The sequence below is a fragment of the Schistocerca gregaria genome, chromosome 1 (genome assembly GCF_023897955.1).
Source record: "Schistocerca gregaria isolate iqSchGreg1 chromosome 1, iqSchGreg1.2, whole genome shotgun sequence".
Classification (NCBI taxonomy): Eukaryota; Metazoa; Arthropoda; class Insecta; order Orthoptera; family Acrididae; genus Schistocerca; species Schistocerca gregaria.
The window spans coordinates 1,200,748,539-1,200,771,245 of record NC_064920.1 but is presented as its reverse complement, the minus strand read 5'-3'; positions in this window follow the sequence as shown (position 1 = coordinate 1,200,771,245).

The following is a 22,707-nucleotide window of genomic DNA, read 5'->3' as shown; positions in this document are numbered from 1 at the left end:
TTGTTACTAAACCTTGGTAAATTTACCACTTCATATTTTATTCAAAGAAAGTCATAATTTATAGTTTATCCACTACTACTCCTTATTTCATTTAAACACAGTCGTAATTTGTAGTTTATCCACTAGTTAATTACAATTATGAGATTTCCAACGATACGTCACAAACATTGTAGGTTACAAACATTCTGTTTTACAGCCTATACTGACGATACCAGATTGGCGGAAGCCGCGAATTGGTGTCAAATGCAATCGTAAATTTTACAAACGTTTAGTACTCTAGGGTTAAGCTTCTGTTTTAGCACAAAAAGAGCTGCGCAATGCTGCCACAAAAATTTCTGATCACTTACCTGCCGATATAAAATGTCTGACAGACAGGAAACTGAAAAAGTTTCTCTTTGATAGCTCCTATTCAATAGTAAAATTTATAATTTTGTAATGTGTGAAAGGTGATGGGTTGGAGTTATTAAGTCTCAAAAGTATAAAAAATTTAAAAAAATTTAGATAATCAATATGTAGCAAAATTTACGTGTGATATTAATGTAAAATAATACTTTCTCCGTCATTACTATGAATTGTACAAATGATCCGCGAAACATGAAACAAACCAACTAGTGGTGTCAGAAATGGCCTTCGCCACACAATGTAAGGTGGATTGCCGAGTACAGATAAAGATTTAGACACGAACATCCACCAGCCCTTTCACACACGCACATCCACCTTCCGTTACATCCACACACACACACACACACACACACACACACACACACACACAAATGGTTCAAATGGCTCTGAGCACTATGGGACTTAACTTCTGAGGTCATCAGTCCCCTAGAACTTAGAACTACTTAAACCTAACTAACCTAAGACCATCACACACATCCATGCCCGAGGCAGTTTTCGAATAAGCGACCGTAGCGGTGAAGAAATGGAAGTCGACTGGGAAGAGATAGGGGATCCAATATTAGAATCGGAATTTAAAAGAACTTTGGACAACTTAGGCAACGGCCATGGCGCAGTGGTAACACCGAATCCCGTCACATCACCGAAGTTAAGCGCTGTCGGGCTGGGATGGGTGACCATCCGGTCTGCCGAACCTGCGACCGTAGCGGTCACGCGGTTCCAGACTGTAGCGCCTAGAACCGCTCGGCCACCTCGACCCCCCCCCCCCCCACCCACCCACCCACCCACCCACCCACACACACACACACACACACACACACACACACAAACGCTCGCAGGCACGCGCGCACCCACGACCACAGTACGGTACGTTGAGAGATGTAGCAGAGAAGGTGAGGTGGGTACCCACCTGGGTATCAGGTGTCGGCGTGACTGCAGTAGTGCCGCTGAATGCCGCCGACGCTCGCTCCGTGTCGGTAAACAAAGCCCATGCTCTGCTACTCCTGCAAGAGGCGCGACCGTTGAGTTTTCCTCGTGTGAAAATGGCACATTTGTCTGTAATCATTTGTGGCTGGCGTGTGTCTTCAGTTACGCAGGCGGGTTGTTGTTTAGTGTCTAAGCACAAACCCAGGGAGCCTCTGAGAAGAGCGTTGTAGGGAAACCGAGTAGATTAGTTTAGATTAGATTAGATTAGATTAATACTTGTTCCATACGACACTTCGTAATGATGTGGAACGTGTGAGGTTAATGAAAGATGTCTGTACAAGATATTACATTACACAAAATATTGCATGACACTAATGCTTAATTTATATCTAAAAATTCAGCCAATGAGTAGAAGGAGTTGTCATCTAGAAATTCTTTTAATTTATTTTGAAATGTTGGTTGACTATCTGTCAGGCTTTTGATGCTGTTTGGTAGGTGACCAAAGACTTTTGTGGCAGCATAATTTACCCCCTTCTGTGCCAAAGTCAGATTCAACCCTGCATAGTGAAGATCATCCTTTCTTCTGGTGTTATAGCTATGCACACTGCTATTACTTTTGAACTGGGCTGGATTATTAACAACAAATTTCATAAGTGAATATACACTCCTAGAAATTGAAATAAGAACACCGTGAATTCATTGTCCCAGGAAGGGGAATCTTTATTGACACATTCCTGGGGTCAGATACATCACATGATCACACTGACAGAACCACAGTCACATAGACACAGGCAACAGAGCATGCACAATGTCGGCACTAGTACAGTGTATATCCACCTTTCGCAGCAATGCAGGCTGCTATTCTCCCATGGAGACGATCGTAGAGATGCTGGATGTAGTCCTGTGGAACGGCTTGCCATGCCATTTCCACCTGGCGCGTCAGTTGGACCAGCGTTCGTGCTGGACGTGCAGACCGCGTGAGACGACGCTTCATCCAGTCCCAAACATGCTCAATGGGGGACAGATCCGGAGATCTTGCTGGCCAGGGTAGTTGACTTACACCTTCTAGAGCACGTTGGGTGGCACGGGATACATGCGGACGTGCATTGTCCTGTTGGAACAGCGAGTTACCTTGCCGGTCTAGGAATGGTAGAACGATGGGTTCGATGACGGTTTGGATGTACCATGCACTATTGAGTGTCCCCTCGACTATCACCAGAGGTGTACGGCCAGTCTAGGAGATCGCTCCCCACACCATGATGCCGGGTGTTGGCCCTGTGTGCCTCGGTCGTATGCAGTCCTGATTGTGGCGCTCACCTGCACGGCGCCAAACACGCATACGACCATCATTGGCACCAAGGCAGAAGCGACTCTCATCGCTGAAGACGACACGTCTCCATTCGTCCCTCCATTCACGCCTGTCGCGACAGCACCGGAGGCGGGCTGCACGATGTTGGGGCGTGAGCGGAAGACGGCCTAACGGTGTGCGAGACCGTAGCCCAGCTTCATGGAGACGGTTGCGAATGGTCCTCGCCGATACCCCAGGAGCAACAGTGTCCCTAATTTGCTGGGAAGTGGCGGTGCGGTCCCCTACGGCACTGCGTAGGATCCTACGGTCTTGGCGTGCATCTGTGCGTCGCTGCGGTCCGGTCCCAGGTCGACGGGCACGTGCACCTTCCGCCGACCACTGGCGAAAACATCGATGTACTGTGGAGACCTCACGCCCCACGTGTTGAGCAATTCGGCGGTACGTCCACCCGGCCTCCCGCATGCCCAGTATACGCCCTCGCTCAAAGTCCGTCAACTGCACATACGGTTCACGTCCACGCTGTCGCGGCATGCTACCAGTGTTAAAGACTGCGATGGAGGTCCGTATGCCACGGCAAACTGGCTGACACTGACGGCGGCGGTGCACAAATGCTGCGCAGCTAGCGCCATTCGACGGCCAACACCGCGGTTCCTGGTGTGTCCGCTGTGCCGTGCGTGTGATCATTGCTTGTACAGCCCTCTCGCAGTGTCCGGAGCAAGTATGGTGGGTCTGACACACCGATGTCAATGTGTTCTTTTTTCCATTTCCAGGAGTGTATATACTGTGAGGTTACTGTGAGGATCCCTAGATCCTTAAATAGTTGTCTGCAGGATGACTGTGGGTGGGCTCCAGCAATTATTCTGATTACACGTTTTTGAGCAATGAATACTTTTCTACTCAACGATGATTTACACCAGAATATGATACCATACGAAAGCAGTGAATGAAAGTAGGCATAGTGAGCTAATTTACTGAGATTCTTATCACCAAAATTTGCAATAACCCTAATAGCATACGTAGCCGAACTCAGACGTTTCAGCAGACCATCAATGTGTTGCTTCCAGTTTAACCTCTCATCAATGGCCACACCTAAAAATTTTGAAAATTCTCCCTTAGCTACAGACGTCTGTTCAAAGTCTACATTTATTACTGGAGTTGTGCCAGTCAGTCGTCGTACCGGCCGTGCACCGGGCCTCACACCCCTGGCAAAAAGTACTGGTCGGTGTGGCGAGACCGGTTGTATAAAATACCGCTTTGAAGAAAAGAAAAAGGACCACTTCTGGGTTAATTTTGAACGCCGACGGAGTTCGGAAATGAAAGAACACAGTGCAAACCGCGTTTTGAGAAGTAAAAAGGCGTTTATAAAGAAAGAAACTACACAAAGTTCATTAATATGTGTGTGCAGTGTCCTTGGAACCTAAACGAAGAAGGACCGATCTCAACAAAAGACGACAAACTATCAGTGCAGGACACCATACAGTTGGTCTTGCAAAACCATATAATGTAAAATCTCGTTTTCAGTAAACAATAATCCACTGCTGATGGTACAGAGGTGGTGAAACATGTTTACGTAAAAAGAAAAAAAATAGTGTATTTGCAAAAAGGTGGAACTCAAATTATATAATTTACTACGTCTACTTGTGGGTTAAGTAGTATGCATTTACACTACATGTGGATCACACCTACGAGCGGCATTTTGTGAACAAACGTCCATACGCTGTGGAACTGAATGTTCCAGTGCATTTGAGAACACAGTGGGATCAAAAACTCGCTGGGATGGATACCACACCTCCTGCAGTGTGGCAGCTATCCCGACACTTCACCAGGGAAAAACACTGCACCCCAACGCTACAGGGACCGGACGGCCCCGCCTGCTTCGCGGAGCAGAAGGCGGAGCTCATGGCCACCACACCAGCAGCGTCTTTCACACCGAACCTGGCTCCCTCCGACCCAGCGTTCACACTTGAAACTGACCAGGTGCTTACACAGCCTGTAGCCCAGCCAGTGCGCACCGAAATCAGACGCACAACAACAAACGAAATCACATGGGCAATTATGCACTCTATATCTAGGAAAGCTACGGGTTACGATGGCATTCAGAACCGCGTTTTCCAGGAACTCACGGTCAACGCCATAGAATATATCACCTGCATTACGAATGCCATACTCAAGCACCAATACTTCCCGGCCTTTTGGAAGACGGCCAAGGTCTTGACGCTCAGCAAGCCAGGGAAAGACCACTCCCTCCCACAAAATTACCGACCCATCAGCCTGTTGAGCGCGCTCAGTAAGATCGTTAAGAAGGTGGTTCTAAAACAATTCACTCGGTTTTGCATTGACAATGACACCCTGCGCCCGGAGCAACAACTACTGATAGTCGTAGAATACATAACACACCGCTACAACACGAACAAAGCAACTGGGTCAGTGTTCCTTGACATCGAGAAAGCTTTCGATCGCCTCTGGCACAATGGCCTCATCCGCAAACCCACGGCCGCTGGGTTCCCCGACGGACTCGCATGTCTCGCACACTCATACCTCACCAACAGAAGTTTCAACACTGACATTCAGGGTAAACAATCGACACAACATATTATCCAAGCAGGGGTACCCCAAGGAAGCATTCTAGGGCCCCTCTTGTTTAATCGCTACATCAATGATATTCCAACGACACAATACACGACGGTTGCCATCTACACGGATGACACGACCATCCTTACGCAAGACTGCAAACCGTCAAACATTAGTAGCAGACTACAGGCAGCACTCAGAACTGTCGAACCTTGGTTGGAGAACTGGCGTATTAAAGTAAACCTCGACAAGTGCGAGGCAGTTCTGTTCACTCGCAGGCCGAAATTACTGCGCAAACACCAAAATGCAGACCAGTAACACTACATGGAAGTCCAATACGCTTCTCTGCGAAAGTCAGATACGTCAGTGATTGGCTAGACCGGAAGCTCATATGGGGGGACCACATATAATACATGACCAACAGAGCAAACGCGAGGCTCAGACAACTCTATCCTATGTTCAACAGGAATAGTACTCTGAATATGAGGGTGTCTAGGACATTATAAATGACACTGATTAGACCCCTGATGACATACGCAGCTCTTGTCTGAGGATACGCAGGGTCGATACACCTGGATCGCCTTCAGAAAAAACAGAACAAGATATTACGTATCATAAGCAATGCTCCCTGATACACACGGACAGCGGACTTTCACCGAGAATACCGACTGGAGACTCTCCAGGAGTTATTCAAAAAACGCGTCACGCGACTGTACAAGAAATCAAGTCACTCGAACAAATCCTCACATCCTACACCTGGGCAACTGCAATCACAACCATAGATGGAAACACAAGCGCCCAAAAACACTCCTTAGGGACTAACCATCTATGGTAACTTCGTAACTACGCAAACGACACAGTGAGGCGAGCCCCTGCACTTCAGCCACTGACTAGCTTGCTAGCTCAGCCTCTGCCATGAGGCAATCGCGGGGAAGCCATACACGACACACAAACAAACTCCCAACACATATCACACTGCCAGTTCCTTCGAGAACCATCGAACTGCCAAACCTACAACGACATGGCTATGTCACAGGAGCAGCAGCAGCAGCAGCAGCTGCAGCCCCAGGAGACATCGTCGGCCCAGCAGCAGCAGCGCTCACCTCCCCGAGAGGACTGATCATTCTATGACAATCTGGCATCGCTTCTATGGTAGATACCCAACCGCTAACACAACCTTACCTTGCACGATCTGTCGCAGATAGCAAGAAACCGCTGCTGCCCTTACTACCCAACTTGACACTGTCGCAAAGGAGTTTTTTCCCTTGGCACTTCTTTCCCTCTGCCCTTAAAACCGCCCTTCTTTCAAGCTTGACTCTGTCTAGCTTTTTCGACCACTTCTATCATCCAGATGCACCCGTATTAGTGGGTAACCCTTCCCAGACGTACGGATAACATCGCAATTCCTCGATCCTGCGATCTCCTCGATTCTAAATACTAACAATGCAGAGGTGAAAGCAGACCTTTTGAGTTGGTCACCATGCTCGCGCGAGCGTGGAGGGTCTCACACCGAAAGGCTTATCAGAAGCTCACAGCAGCTCATAATTAGTTTCTAAATCACAAAGTCTATTTCAAAAAAAAAAGAAAAAAGAAAAAAAGGATTGTTGATCTACCCATTAATGGTAAATGGCAGCCAATAAGTTATCACATCAGATTTATTTAACAGAGACAACTTCCAAATCAGTTTTGCTTCACTAGAGCCCGGAGATAACGATACTGGAATTCAAGAGAACCTTGTGCTACAAAGTGCCACAAATAAAACACCACAAATAAAGCACGCAGCTAGCACAACCAAGACTGGAACTATACTACAAAGAATCCTAACAACGTTCCTCTACATATTCCGAAAGGTAAAATTCACACACTCCACACAAGAAGTGAAAAATTTCAAGTAGAAAGCAAAGCCCATTACGAGTATTATTAGGTACCAAATGAATAAACTTGTCAAGGCAGTTGACATTCAGCTCTAAAAAGATAGCAAGACTAAGGTTATTTCAAATTCAGATTATTTACCACTGATCCTAAGACTTCATAACAGCCCTTATAAACCGTAGTACAGAAAACCATTTGCGGAAGCAGATCCATTATTTTACTTAGAGTAACGTCTATACTAACAAATAAAAATCCTTTGTTACTCACCCCGTAAGTCTTCTGATTATAATCGTATTTCAAATAAAGGACTAAAATTATGTATTCATTTCAACATGCCACCCTCTGTCTAAGACGCCATTACAGTCTGATTCTTCCTTGTTTACGTTCTGTACTGAGTGTTTAAGATGCCTCAGATAATCTTGAGTCCCGCCGACTATGAAGTACAGGCTGTTATAAGATTTCTTAGTGATAAGGCCTAAAAGCGATCGATATTCATCGTGAGATCTGTGCACTTGAAGGAGGGAACATGAGTGATGGAATGATAAGAAAGTGGGTGAGAGCATTTAAAGATGGCCGCACAAATGTGCATGATGAACAACGGAGTGAGAGTCCTTCGATCGTTAATGAAAGTTTGGTGCAGGAAGTGGACAATAAGGTGAGAGAAAACAGACGCTGTACGATTTCCTCCTTGCGGGTTGACTTTCCTAATGTTTCTCGTAGTGTTTTTATGGCATTGTGACTGAGAACTTGAATTACCGAAAATTGTGGGCATGTTGAGTACCGAAAAGGTTGACCGATGTACGCGAAACCAAACGTTTAGACAGTGCATAGACTTTCCTTGAACGGTCCGCATGTGGCGAATCAGACTAAAGATCACATCACAACTCTAGATCATCCTCCGTACAGCCCCAATCTTGTCAAAATTGTTTAAATGGCTCTGAGCACTACGGGACTTATCTTCTGAGGTCATCAGTCCCCTAGAACTTAGAACTACTTAAACCTATCTAACTTAAGGACATCACACACATCCATCCCCGAGGCACGATGCGAACCTGCGATCGTAGCGCTCGCGCGGTTATAGTCCGTACCGCCTAGAACCGCTCGGCCACTCCCGCCGGCTGACGAAGTCAAAACAGTGGTGATGCAGTGGTTAACAAGTCAGGCAGCAGACTTGTATGAGGAGGGTATTCAAAAACTGGAACAACGTTATGACAAGTTCCTCAATATTGACGGACATTATGTAGAAAAATAGATTAAGGTACAGGCTTTCATGTCAAAATAAAGTTATTGAGATATCTTAGCAATTTCAAAACGGTACTTACTTAATAAACACTCCTCGTATATAATCAGGGTGGTCCATTGATCGTGACCGGGCCAAATATCTCACGAAATAAGCGTCAAACGACAAAACTACAAAGAACGAAACTCGTCTAGCTTGAAGGGGGAAACCAGACGGCGCTATGGTTGGCCCGCTAGATGGCGCTGCCATAGGTCTAACGGATATCAACTGCGTTTTTTAAAAATAGGAACCCCTAATTTTTTATTAAACATTCGTGTATTACGTAAAGAAATAAGAATGTTTTAGTTGGACCACTTCTTTCGCTTTGTGATAGATGACGCTGTAATAGTCACAAACATATGGCTCACAATTTTAGACGAACAGTTGGTAACAGGTAGGTTTTTAAAATTAAAATACAGAACGTAGGTACGTTTGAACATTTTATTTTGGTTGTTCCAATGTGATGCATGTAAATTTGTGAATTTATCATTTCTGAAACGCATGCTCTTACAGCGTGATTACCTGTAAATACCACATTATTGCAATAACTGCTCAAAATGATGTCCGTCAACCTCAATCCATTTGGCAATACGTGTAACGATATTCCTCTCAACAGCTAGTAGTTTGCCTTCCGTAATGTTCGCACATGCATTGACAATGCGCTGACGCATGTTGTCAGGCGTTGTCTGTGGATCACGATAGCAATTATCCTTCAACTTTCCCCACAGAAAGAAATCTGGGGACGTCAGATCCGGTGAACGTGCGGGTCATGGTATGGTGCTTCGACGACCAATCCACCTGTCATGAAATATGCTATTCAATACCGCTTCAACCCCACGCGTGCTATGTGCCGGTCATCCATCATGTTGGAAGTACATCGCCATTCTGTCATGCAGTGAAACCTCTTGTAGTAACGTCGGTACAACATTACGTAGTAAATCAGCATACATTGCATCATGTAGATTGCCATCGATAAAATGAGGGCCAATTATCCTTTCTCCCATAATGCCGTACCATACATTAACCCGCCAATGTCACTGATGTCCCACTTGTCGCAGCCATTGTGGATTTTCCGTTGCCCAGTAGTGCATATCATGCCGGTTTACGTTACCGCTGTTGGTGAATGACGCTTCGTAGCTAAATAGAACGCGTGCAAAAATCTGTTATCGTCGCGTAATTTCTCTCGTGCCCAGTGGCAGAACTGTACACGACGTTCAAATTCGTCGCTGTGCAATTCTTGGCGCATAGAACTATGGTATGGGTGCAATCGATGATGATGTAGCATTCTCAACACCGACGTTTTTGAGATTCCCGATTCTCGCGCAATTTGTCTGCTACTGATGTGCGGATTAGCCGCAACAGCAGCTAAAACACTTACTTGGGCATCATCATTTGTTGCAGATCGTGGTTGACGTTTCACATGTGGCTGAACACTTCCTGTTTCCTTATATTACGTAAATATACGGCGAACGGTCCAGTCACTTGGATGATGTCGTCCAGGATACCGAGCAGCACACATAACTCACACCTGTTGGCCATTTGGATCACAATACCCATACATCAACACGATATCGACCTTTTCCGCAATTGGTAAACGGTCCATTTTAACATAGGTAGTGCAATACGAAGCAAATACCGTCCGCACTGGCGGAATGTTACGTGATGCCACGTACTTATACGTTTGTGACTATTACAGCGCCATCTATCACAAAGCAAAAAAAGTGGTCCAACTAAAACATTCATCTTTCTTTACGTACTACACGAATATGTAATAAAATATGGGAGTTCCTATTAAAAAAACGGATTTGATATCCGTTTGACCTATGGCAGCGCCGGCCGGGGTGGACGAGCGGTTCTAGGCACTACAGTCTGGAACCGCGCCACTGTTACGGTCGCAGGTTCGAATCCTATCTCGGGCATGGATGTGTGTGATGTCCTTAGTTTATTTAGGTTTAAGTAATTCTAAGTTCTCGGAGTCTGATGACCTTAGAAGTTATGTCCCATAGTGATTAGAGCCATCGGAACCATTTGGACCTATGGCAACGCCATCTAGCGGACCAACCATAGCGCCATCTGGTTTCCCCTTCAAGCTAGACGAGTTTCTTTTTTGTAGTTTTTTCGTTTGACGCTTATTTCGTGAGATATTTGGTCCGGTAACTATAAATGGACCAACCTGCATGTAACGGTGACACTCACTTGAAGAAGTGCATAAAACCAAGTGATTTCTTTTTAGAAATCTTTACACCCATTCTGAAAGTAATCTGTTAACAGTAGTTGAGATGGGCTTCTCAACAATAGCACCAGATTTTCTTATTAAAAATGCTGTCTTAGTACTGTCAAACTAACAGAAAGTTACTATCTTAACACTTTCTGTAATCTTGCTAAGGCCTTTGATTGTGTAGATCAAGGCATGCTACTAGGATCATTATGATGGTGTAATTCTACTTGTACAGATGGCGTCACACGTTAATTACATTAAGATAATTTCCGATTATCAAATGATATGTCAGCTATAAAGCGATATTGAGAGTTGAGAAATATTAAATTTGGTACCACTGAATATATATTGCTTAACTTCTCCTGATCTTGACCATAAATCAAATTTCAAGGGAAATGAACGATTTTTCAAAAAATGTGAAGGATTCTGATGACACAAGTTTACCAAGAAGTACCCGAAGAGCAGGCTTACAGTCAGCGGACAGCGAAACATTAACTCTACATCTTTCAAAGACATACATTTCGTGAATCCATTATTGCTTATATATACAAGAAGCAGTGACACATACTACTTGAAACTTCGTGTAAAGTTAGACGTTTTTCTAAGCAGGCCACGGGTACAGAAACTACGAGGTGTGATTGGAATCTTTTAAGAATAGATCCGGTACCGATTACTGGTTTGGAGGGTAGGTAGACGGAGGGTGGGGAGTGAGTAGTTGTCTTGTCCTTGAATGCCCTCTGTTCTAAAAATGGGAAATCAGCTTTTGAGACTTACGAACTATTAAAAACAGCTTTTGGAGATAATTGTGTGAGCCAGTCAAATGTTGTTATCTGTTTCAACAGATTTAAAAATGGCTGCGAAAAAATGGAAGATGAACCACGGTTCAGACATCCTTCCACCTCAAAAACAAACGAAAATGTTGTGAAAGTTCGCGACTTAATGCACTCTGATCATAGACTTACAATTAGAGAGATGCCTGATGAACTTAATTTAAATTTCTATGCAGGTCAGTCAATTTTAATGGATTAACTGAACATGCGTCGGGTGTCTCCAAAATTCATTCGAGAAATGTGGTCAATTGACCAGAGACGATACCGACTTGAAGTGCGATAGGCACTGATTAATCGGGCTAAAAATGAGCTATATTTTTTAATTAGGGTAATTACAATTGAAGAATCGTTGGTGTACGGATATGGTCCTGAAACCAAGGTGCAGTCTGCGCAGTGGAAGACTCCAAGTTCATCACGACAGAAAAAAAAACACGGCAAAGTTGGGCAAAGGCAAAGACGGCGTTGGTGATTTTCTCCGATTCTACCAATATTGTTTATCATAAATTTACCCCTGGAGGACAGATAATTAACCAGGAGTACTACAAATGTGACCATGAGCGTTTGCGCGTAAAGGTGCGGAAGAAGAAAAGGCCTGCATTTTTGAAAGACTTGAGTTGGCTGCTGCACGATGACAATGCTCTGGCTCATTGTGCCTTCTCCACTGTTGGATTTCTGACCAAATCCAAAATTACTGTGCTTCCACAATCGCCACAACACCTGATTTTACCCCTGCAGACTTCTATCTGTTTCCTAAACAGATATTTTCACTGAAAGGGAAGCAGTTTGGCTGTATTGAATGTAGACGAGATGTGGCTCAAATTCAAAGATATAGTAGCAACAGCGATTGAGATATTCATACCTCATAAATTAGTAAGAGATGGAACGGATCCCCCGTGGTACACAAAAAAGGTCCGAACACTGTTGCAGAGGCAACGGAAAAAGCATGCGAAGTTCAGAAGAACGCGAAATCCCGAAGATGGGCTAAAATTTACAGACGCGTGAAATTTGGCACTTACTTCGATGCGAGATGCCTTTAATAGGTTCCACAACGAAACATTGTCTCGAAATTTGGTAGAAAATCCGAAGAAATTCTGGTCGTATGTAAAGTACACAAGCGGCAAGACGCAGTCAATACCTTCGCTGCGCAGTGCCGATGGTACTGTTATCGACGACTGTGCCGCTAAAGCGGAGTTATTGAACGCAGTTTTCCGAAATTCCTTCACCAGGGAAGACGAATGGAATATTCCTGAATTTGAAACACGAACATCTGCTAGCATGAGTTTCGTAGAAGTAGATACCTTAGGGGTTGCGAAGCAACTCAAATCGCTTAATACGGGCAAGTCTTCAGGTCCAGATTGTATAAGGATTAGGTTCCTTTCAGATTACGCTGATACTATAGCTCCCTACTTAGAAATCATATACAACCGCTCGCTCACCGATAGATCTGTACCTACAGATTGGAAAATTGCGCAGGTCGCACCAGTGTTCAAGAAGGGTAGTAGGAGTAATCCATTTAACTACAGACCTATATCATTGACGTCGGTTTGCAGTAGGGTTTTGGAGCATATACTGTATTCAAACATTATGAATCATCTCGAAGGGAACGATCTATTGACACGTAATCAGCATGGCTTCAGAAAACATCGCTCTTGTGCAAAGCAGCTAGCTCTTTATTCGCACGAAGTAATGGCCGCTATCGACAGGGGATCTCAAGTTGATTCCGTATTTCTAGATTTCCGGAAAGCTTTTGACACCGTTCCTCACAAGCGACTTCTAATCAAGCTGCGGAGCTATGGGGTATCGTCTCAGTTGTGCGACTGGATTCGTGATTTCCTGTCAGGAAGGTCGCAGTTCGTAGTAATAGACGACAAATCATCGAGTAAAACTGAAGTGATATCAGGTGTTCCCCAGGGAAGCGTCCTGGGACCTCTGCTGTTCCTGATCTATATAAATGACCTGGGTGACAATCTGAGCAGTTCTCTTAGATTGTTCGCAGATGATGCTGTAATTTACCGTCTAGTAAGGTCATCCGAAGACCAGTATCAGTTGCAAAGCGATTTAGAAAAGATTGCTGTATGGTGTGTCAGGTGGCAGTTGACGCTAAATAACGAAAAGTGTGAGATGATCCAGATGAGTTCCAAAAGAAATCCGTTGAAATTCGATTACTCGATAAATAGTACAATTCTCAAGGCTGTCAATTCAACTAAGTACCTGGGTGTTAAAATTACGAACAACTTCAGTTGGAAGGACCACACAGATAATATTGTCGGGAAGGCGAGCCAAAGGTTACGTTTCATTGGCAGGACACTTAGAAGATGCAACAAGTCCACTAAAGAGACAGCTTACACTACACTCGTTCGTCCTCTGTTAGAATATTGCTGCGCGGTGTGGGATCCTTACCAGGTGGGATTGACGGAGGACATCGAAAGGGTGCAAAAAAGGGCAGCTCGTTTTGTATTATCACGTTATAGGGAAGAGAGTGTGGCAGATATGATACACGCGTTGGGATGGAAGTCATTACAGCATAGACGTTTTTCGTCGCGGCGAGACCTTTTTACGAAATTTCAGTCACCAACTTTCTCTTCCGAATGCGAAAATATTTTGTTGAGCCCAACCTACATAGGTAGGAATGATCATCAAAATAAAATAAGAGAAATCAGAGCTCGAACAGAAAGGTTTAGGTGTTCGTTTTTCCCGCTCGCTGTTCGGGAGTGGAATAGTAGAGAGATAGTATGATTGTGGTTCGATGAACCCTCTGCCAAGCACTTAAATGTGAATTGTAGAGTAGTCATGTAGATGTAGACGTAGATCCAGGCCAATACGGAGAGCGTCCTTACCATACTTTAGTAAAAAATTTCCAGGAATGTTTCCAGAAGTGGAAACACCGTTGGAGTCGGTGTGTTCAGCAAGAAGGGGATTATGTTGAAGGAGATGCATCACAGTAGCATGTAAGTACCACCACTGTACAATTACAAGTCCATTCTTAAAACTTTCCGATCACAACTCGTATATTCTCATTATTCTGTGCAGAGACAGATGCCAAAATCGAGGGTTCATGAGCCTTTGAAAACCGATACAATAATAACCGTAACATAATTCTGTGTGACAGTGAAAACGTGCAAATAGTGGCAAATGTTTCAGTTTAACGAGTGCGCGCCGTGGAACACGACAAAATGCGAGACAGACATTTAACTAGTGGCATTCTCAACGACAGCAATTATGTTTCTACCGTTAGTATTGGACCCTATATCAAAATGAAATATTTCTTGCGTAGGATCTGAAAGACGAGAGAAAATCCTACGTGGAAAATTGCCAAAATGAGATGTAAGACTTCTCAAAAAATTAGCCAAAAAGCATGTTATGAACACTTACTTGAAAAAACAAAAATTAATTCTTGAGCACGACTATTATTAGTCTACATCAACCAAGGGTGCGGTGTATTAATACTGACACAGCATAGTACAAATAGTGATCATAGAAAAAGAAAACCTCCTGTTTACACTTCAGTGACAAATGTCATACGATACCTGCTAATATCGTGTCGGACCTCCTTTTGCGAGACGTAATGCAGTAGCTCGATGTGGAATTGACTCAACAGTTCTCTGGAAGTGTCCATGCAAAAATATTTAATCATGTTGCTTCTATAGCAGTCCATAACTGCCAAACTGTTTCACCTGCAGGATTATGTTTGTGAATTGACTTCTCGGGTACGGCCCATAAATGTTCGATGGGACTGATGCCGGCAGGTCTGGATGACGAAATCGTTCACTCGATGTGTCCAGAACGTTCATCAAAACAATCGTGAAGAATTGTGACCGGTGAAATGGCGCATTGACCTGTATAAAATTCCAACGTTCTTTGGGAACATTTAATTTCGTGAATGGCAGCAAATGGTCTCCAAGTAGACGAACGTTAATATTTCATACATGAATATATGAAGATGATATCTGTTCATTCGGACATATCTTCATATAGATAAGGCTTTCCTGCCAATAATCCTCGTCAGCGCGGATGCACTCAGATTGCTCAAACACTTACGAGAATCGGTAGATTGGCTGCCGCGAGTAATGAGTATAGTGGGTACGGCCACAACAAACGTAGTGTGTGGACAGTAAGACGGCAGTGTGGGTGTCGTGGGGGGCGTCTCAGAGGTAAGTCCCTGCAGTCGCACTATCCTCTGTGTCCTCGATGGCTCAGTCCTACAGAGCGTCTGCCACGTTAGCGACAGTCTTTAAACCGCGAGGGGGCTTCGGTCTGAAGTAGGCTTGACTTCCCGAATGCAGAACGGGTCAGTAAACAGCTACGATACCAATCGATCGGCACTACTTAAGTAGTCTATACAAAGGTGTAACAACAGGCTACGAAATATGGAAATATAAACTACACTTAAACATTGATAAGCAACGCATACAGCGGAAGGAGACCTCAGCGCTATCTAACAAGCGCAATCTTTCAAGTGTTTGAAATATTTGGGAGAATAAATTTTCAAAATACGTTCAGCCCGCCAGGCACAACCAACCCAGAGACATATGTAAGGTAGCAGAAGACTAGATCGAGAGAAGCGCAGACGGCATTGGAATTAGGAATACGTAATTGCTATTCATTTTATCACTTCAACACTAATGAACTCTGGATGACATGCTAATATTTCATAAGTATTTATGAAGTTATATTTGGTAAGAGAGAGCCTACTGGAGCACTTCGATTTCACCAAGAAAGTGGGCGAAGCAAATCAGCTGCTGACAAGTTGCATCCTCAGCTAGGTCAGCAGCCCGAGGTTGTCAGGAATCTGTCAGGAATGTGTCAATCGCTGTACCCACCCGAAACAGAAGTGACGTCATGCCGAGACGCTGACAGTGCTTTGGCTGCTTGGAGTCTGTTGCTTGTACAACCACTCCCCTCCCCCACACCTACTCAAGACAGCAAAATTGGCAGTGTACCTTGGTGAAGACAAGGAATGCACACAGATAGGTTCCAGCTTCAGTTCTTGATAATAAATAGCACAAAAATGAGGGCAGTGCAGATGTCACTGCAGAGGTGAAATGTATAAAATGAATGTATGTGTATAAAGTAAGGTATAAATGTATAAATGTATAAATGGAATGTATAAAATAAACCACAGGATAAATAACAGAAAGATAACAGTGACCCACAACTGTAATTCCGCTGTGGTTAGCGATACAGTATATTTAGAAGAGTAAAAAGTGCCCATCATAAAATTAATCGAATTACGACAAGCAAATGTGGCATCTTCTCCCTGATGGTGTATGTTAATTTTCAACTTATTGAGTTTAATAACAAAATTAAGGTTTTTTAAATGCGTTATGGATTGACGCATAATGTTTGCCTCACGTTCCTATAGTCGATAATTTATCGGCCACACAGACAGCATCGTTTCTAGGTCTGAAGAGGAGTTGGAGCAAATGACCAGAGCACTAAAGGAGCCTGCCAGAAAATTTAGGCTAAACATAAACATAAAAGACCCAACACAGAGTACCTCGTTATGACACGTGGTCAAACCCAGACTGCTGGTAATCTAAAATCGATGCAGGTGGGAGTACAGTCCTACAAGACAGTGCATCAATTTAAATACCTAGGGGAACTTTTCACTGACACCTTGTTACGTGATCAGAGATCAATGCCAAAATACAAGCAGAAAACCAATCTTATCACGGCCTAGCACAACGCCTTCGGTCCACATATCTCTTCAAACAGTTAAAGATTCGAATATTCAAAACCCTGATCCAGCCTGTTGTTCTATATTGCTGTGAGACATGGAGTATCGGGAAACAGGACTTCCATAAGCTCCTAGTTTTTGAGAGAAAATTGTTTCAAAGATCTTCCGTCCAGTTCTGGATGCAGGCAAGGGAGAATGGGGGATCAGTCAAAACTAAGAGCTTGATGAAGTATACCAGCAGCCCAACATAGCGGGATCTGTGAAAGCAAAACGAGTACAGTGGGCCGGCCATGTAACCTGGGTGGAAAATCAAAGATGGCCTCGAAAGCTCCTGGATTTCACACCTACAGGAAAGAGACCACCAGGGAGACCCGAGAAGCGTTGTAGGGATGGCCTCCATGAATATTTCATCCAGACATCAATAGTTTTCGACGGATGGCGGATAGGAGCAATGAACAGAATACTTGTAGCAGCGTGTGGTCCACAGGGCCTTATCATGTAGAAGAAGAAGAAGAAGAAGAAGAAGAAGACAGACAGACAGTATCCCACTACGTAAATGTTTACGCACATCTTTGTCCTGCACTCGCAATCAATCTACCGATCACTTTCAGAACGTAAAAAAATTTCTTTTGTATTGGTGGTATTTTGCATTGTGCATCAATGTAGTACTCTTGGTACTGTCTTCATTGCCGACTTATTTAGTTAGATATAATTTTGTCAAGAGTTATTAGGAACTCTACGCGTTTAAAGCGGTACAGTAATCTTTCAGAATTTCCCGAATGGATAAAACGCTAAGACTTAACTGAAAACAACTCATATCCTACCGTCTTTGAAATACATGTATCGAATCTGATAGCTTTGGTACTAAATAAGAATAATGATTTCCTCAATTCTTGTTCACAGCAGTCTGGAGTTCAATTACATTTTCAGTGTTAATTAGTCGCCTCATATTCTCCCCTGGATTTCTCAGGAAAGCGTTTAAAAGTCTTACTATGTGTGCTCCTTATCTCCAGGTACATACAACTTACTCAGAAATCCAAGAACCAATAAATCTCACTGATATAATTTGTACAAAAAAGTGTTCGGTTTTCAATCAAGAGATTAATTTTCGAGTCTCCTTCACAAATTTTGGTGTGAAATTTAACGAGGGTACTTCAACGAACAATCACGTCTTCTGAGTGCTTCACATTTTCTTTTTGTCAGGCAGTTTAGTTGTTGAGAGGTAGCAAGAAGGACGCCGGTCCAAACTGTATATATATTTTAGTAAAACATGCAATTGCAGGGAATCAACTGCTCAATGTAGTATTAATTTACTCTGTACTTGGGGGATAGTAGAGAACAAGAGAATAATTTCCTCATACAAACGCTGAAGAGAGTAATTTAGATGGTTCTGAATAAATCGTCATGTCATTGTTATACGGAAGTTAAGCACTAGGCCCCTCTATCTTTATGTAGATACTCCGCTAGCTCTTGTACTCATGGATCAATACACTCTTGTCGCCCATAAGAAATGCGATACCTAGCAAAATTTAAACATTTACCTGAAATTTGTTGAACATTACAGGCAGATTCAAGTTATTTATAAGTTAATGAAATAGTGCAAAAATTAAATAGAAAATATTTTGGCCTTGTTCAGTCTGCAATATTTAATGTTCAAGAAATTCAACCATCTGTACTATTTTCTGCCAGTCTTTAAGGAATATAATTTGTGCCTTTCATTGTGGATATAAGATTTAGATACATTTTAAGAATCGGACGCGATTTCTAGCAGTCCTACATGATTTGTACTAATGGTAGTGTGAACCTATAGACATGTTAAACTTTGACAATACATTCATAAAAACACCGAATAAATGCTGGTATATGCATATTTAAAAACATACTTTGCCTAAGCGGGATGGTGCGAATCAGTGTGATGAATTCAGTGGGTGCTAAACAGCATGGTGTCAGCATTTATATGCTATACACATTGCTCATTTTCCAGTACCAATTTCCGCGGAGAGTAATTTTAGCAGTCTATACCTTTATATGTGAAAACAACATCAATTCAGGACTGGAATCCATAGGAACTGGAGATACTTTAGCCTCACATTCACACCGGGAAATGTAGTGTTGAAGCCTATTAAACGACTGGTGCTTTGTTCTCTTTTCGCACCCACCACCTTTCGTTTCTGCGCTCTTGCCACCTTGACACAAAGAGAACCACTTCATTTTCCCCTATTCTCTTGCTACAGTTCTATCGACCACGTGGACATTAAACCACAAAGTATCTATGCCCTGATAGGAAACGTCAATATCCGGCTCAAAAGATAGCTTAAAATAATTATTAACAAATAAAATGCAATTTCAGTTTCAGGGAGAGCATAAGGGAGCAATTGACAGGAATGGGGAAAGAAATACAGTAGCAGAAGAATGGGTAGCTTTGAGGGATGAAGTAGTGAAGGCAGCAGAGGATCAAGTAGGGCTAGTAGAATTCCTTGGGTAACAGAAGAAATATTGAATTTAATTGATGAAAGGAGAAAATATAAAAATGCAGTAAATCAAGCCGACAAAAAGGAATACAGACGTCTCAAAAATGAGATCGACAGGAAGTGCAAAATGGCTAAGCAGGGATGGCTAGTTGAACAAAGGTAAGAATGGAGAGGCTTATCTCACTAGGGATAAGATAGATACTGCCTACAGGAAAATTAAAGGGACATTTGGAGATAAGAGAACCACTTGTATGAACATCAAGAGCTCAGATGGAAACCCAGTTCTAAGCAAAGAAGGGAAAGCAGAAAGGTGGAAGGAGTATATAGAGGGTCTATACAAGGGCGATGTACTTGAGGACGATATTATGGAAATAGAAGAGGATGTAGATGAAGATGATATGGGAGATACGATACTGCGTGGAGAGTTTGACAGAGCACTGAAAGACCTGAGTCGAAACAAGGCCCCAGGAGTAGACAACATTCCATTGGAACTACTGACGGTCTTGGGAGAGCCAGTCCTGACAAAAACTCTACCATCTGGTGAGCAAGATGAATGAGACAGGCGAAATACCCTCAGACTTCAAGAAGAATATAATAATTCCAATCCCAAAGAAAGCAGGTGTTGACAGATGTGAAAATTACTCAACTATCAGTTTAATAAGTCACAGTTGCAAAATACTAACGCGAATTCTTTACATACGAACGGAAAAAAAACTAGTACAAGCCGAACTCGGGGAAGATCAGTTGGGATTCCGTAGAAATGTTGGAACACGTGAGGAAATACTGACCCTACGACTTAACTTAGAAGCTAGATTAAGGAAGGGCAAACCTACGTTTCTAACATTTGTAGACTTCGAGGAAGCTTTTGACAATGTTGACTGGAATACTCTCTTTCACATTCTGAAGGTAGCAGGGGTAAAATACAGGGAGCGAAAGGCTATTTACAATTTGTACAGAAACCAGATGGCCGTTATAAGAGTCGAGGGACATGAAAGGGAAGCAGTTGTTGGGAAGGGGATGAGACAGTGTTGTAGTCTCTCCCCGATGTTATTCAATCTGTATATTGAGCAAGCAATAAAGGAAACAAAAGAAAAGTTCGGACTAGGTATTAAAATGCCTGGAGAAGCAATAAAAACTGTGAGGTTCGCCGATGACATTGTAATTTTGTCAGAGACAACAAAGGACTTGGAAGAGCAGTTGAACGGAATGGACAGGGTCTTGAAAGGAGGATATAAGATAAACATCAACAAAAGCAAAACGACGATAATGGAATGTAGTCGAATTAAGTCGGGTGATCCTGAGGGAATTAGATTAGGAAATGAGACACTTAAAGTAGTAACGGTGTTTTGCTATTTGGGGAGCAAAATAACTAATGATGTTCGAAGTAGGGAGGATATAAAGTGTAGATTGGCAATGGCAAGGAAAGCGTTTCTGAAGAAGAGAAATTTGTTAACATCGAGTATAGATTTAAGTGTCAGGAAGTCATTTCTGAAAGTATTTGTATGGAGTGGAGCCATGTATGGAAGTCAAACATGAGCGATAAATAGTTTGGACAAGAAGAGAATAGAAGCTTTTGAAATGTGGTGCTACAGAAGAATGCTGAAGATTAGATGGGTAGATGACATAACTAATGAGGAAGTATTGAATAGGATTGGGGAGAAGAGAAATTTGTGGCACAACTTGACCAGAAGGAGGGATCGGTTTGTAGGACATGTTACGAGGCATCAAGGGATCACAAATTTAGCATTGGAGGGCAGCGTGGAGGGTAAAAATCGTAGAGGGAGACCAAGAGATGACTACACTAAACAGCGAGGTCATCGGTCTCACCGGATTAGGGTAGGACGGGAAAGGAAATCGGCCGTGTCCTTTCAATAGAGCCATCCCAGCATTTGCTTGCAGCGATTTTGGGAAATCACGGAAAAAATAAAACGGCCGTCCTCCCGAACGCGAGTCCAGGGTGCTAACCACTGCGCCACCTCCCGCGGTCACAGACTGCCTCTTGATCATAATCGCCTTCTTCTTTTCATTATATATAGACTCCGATTGTCAGTAAATGTAAGAGATCGTGTCTTCATGACGTCACTGTCAACAATGAGTTTCGACAGCAAACCAACCGAACCGTTGCGTAGCATCAGTCTCATTGACAAACCTTCCGAAGAAAGAGTCGATTTCGAAGTGCGCTTTCTAGGAAGTCTGTTTCGCATCCTTCGGGCTGTGAGGAAGAAGTTGAGAAGGGGGAGGTAGGTGAACACTGACTTTTAAATTATTCTGCAGTCATAGGCATGGGATCAGGCTCTGGAAGACAAATTTTCATATTTAGTTTTCTAATTGGTTTCATTTAAGCGGGAAGGTGATCATCACTATTACTATACTTACTATACGGACTAATTTATTTGGCGCCGTAGAAAGCGTTTAAGACAAATAATCAAATGTACAATGCCTGCTGTATATCATGTAGTGTATTATTAACATATTTCGTAACTCCAGACTCTCAATAATTGTTGGTTTGATACAAGTATTTGTTTTCTTTTAACGATGCATCAGGTTTTTGTTCAGTTTACTTGGTGTTTCAATCTAAAAATACAGCATCACTTAATTTTTTTTATTTATGATGAGATCTGGTGTGTGTCCCATACGGTGTCATGTATGGTATGAGACTGAACTGTTTATTTAGGCCAAACCTTCTTGTCAGTAATCAAAATTTCACTTGACTATTTTCGTGTCAGGAAACACTGTCGCTACTAAAGACTGCTTGTTTCACGTTTCCAGATGCTTTCGCGAGTGAAGTCGCTGTTCGGCCCGCCAGCTGCCAGCCAGGGGTGTCCCAGGCTGGCCGACGAGCCGCCAACACCTGCGCCTCTTCGCCGCCTTCGGCCACCTCGACCAAAGCCGAGTGAGAGGAAGGTGGAGTCCACCACCACCGACTGCGAAGAGGCCGCCGCTGATAAACCACAGCTTCAGCCAATTCATGTAAGCAACAGGAGCCCTCTGTGTACAACATCTGACAGTAATTACTGTCAGAGTGTTCTATGAACAAATAAATGAATACCAAGAATGTTATGCAGACGTATATATTCACATGACTTTTTCTTTCCACAGTTTGGTCCGAGACCGAGAATTGTGCATTTTGACTTGTCTGACGTTGAAGATGAAG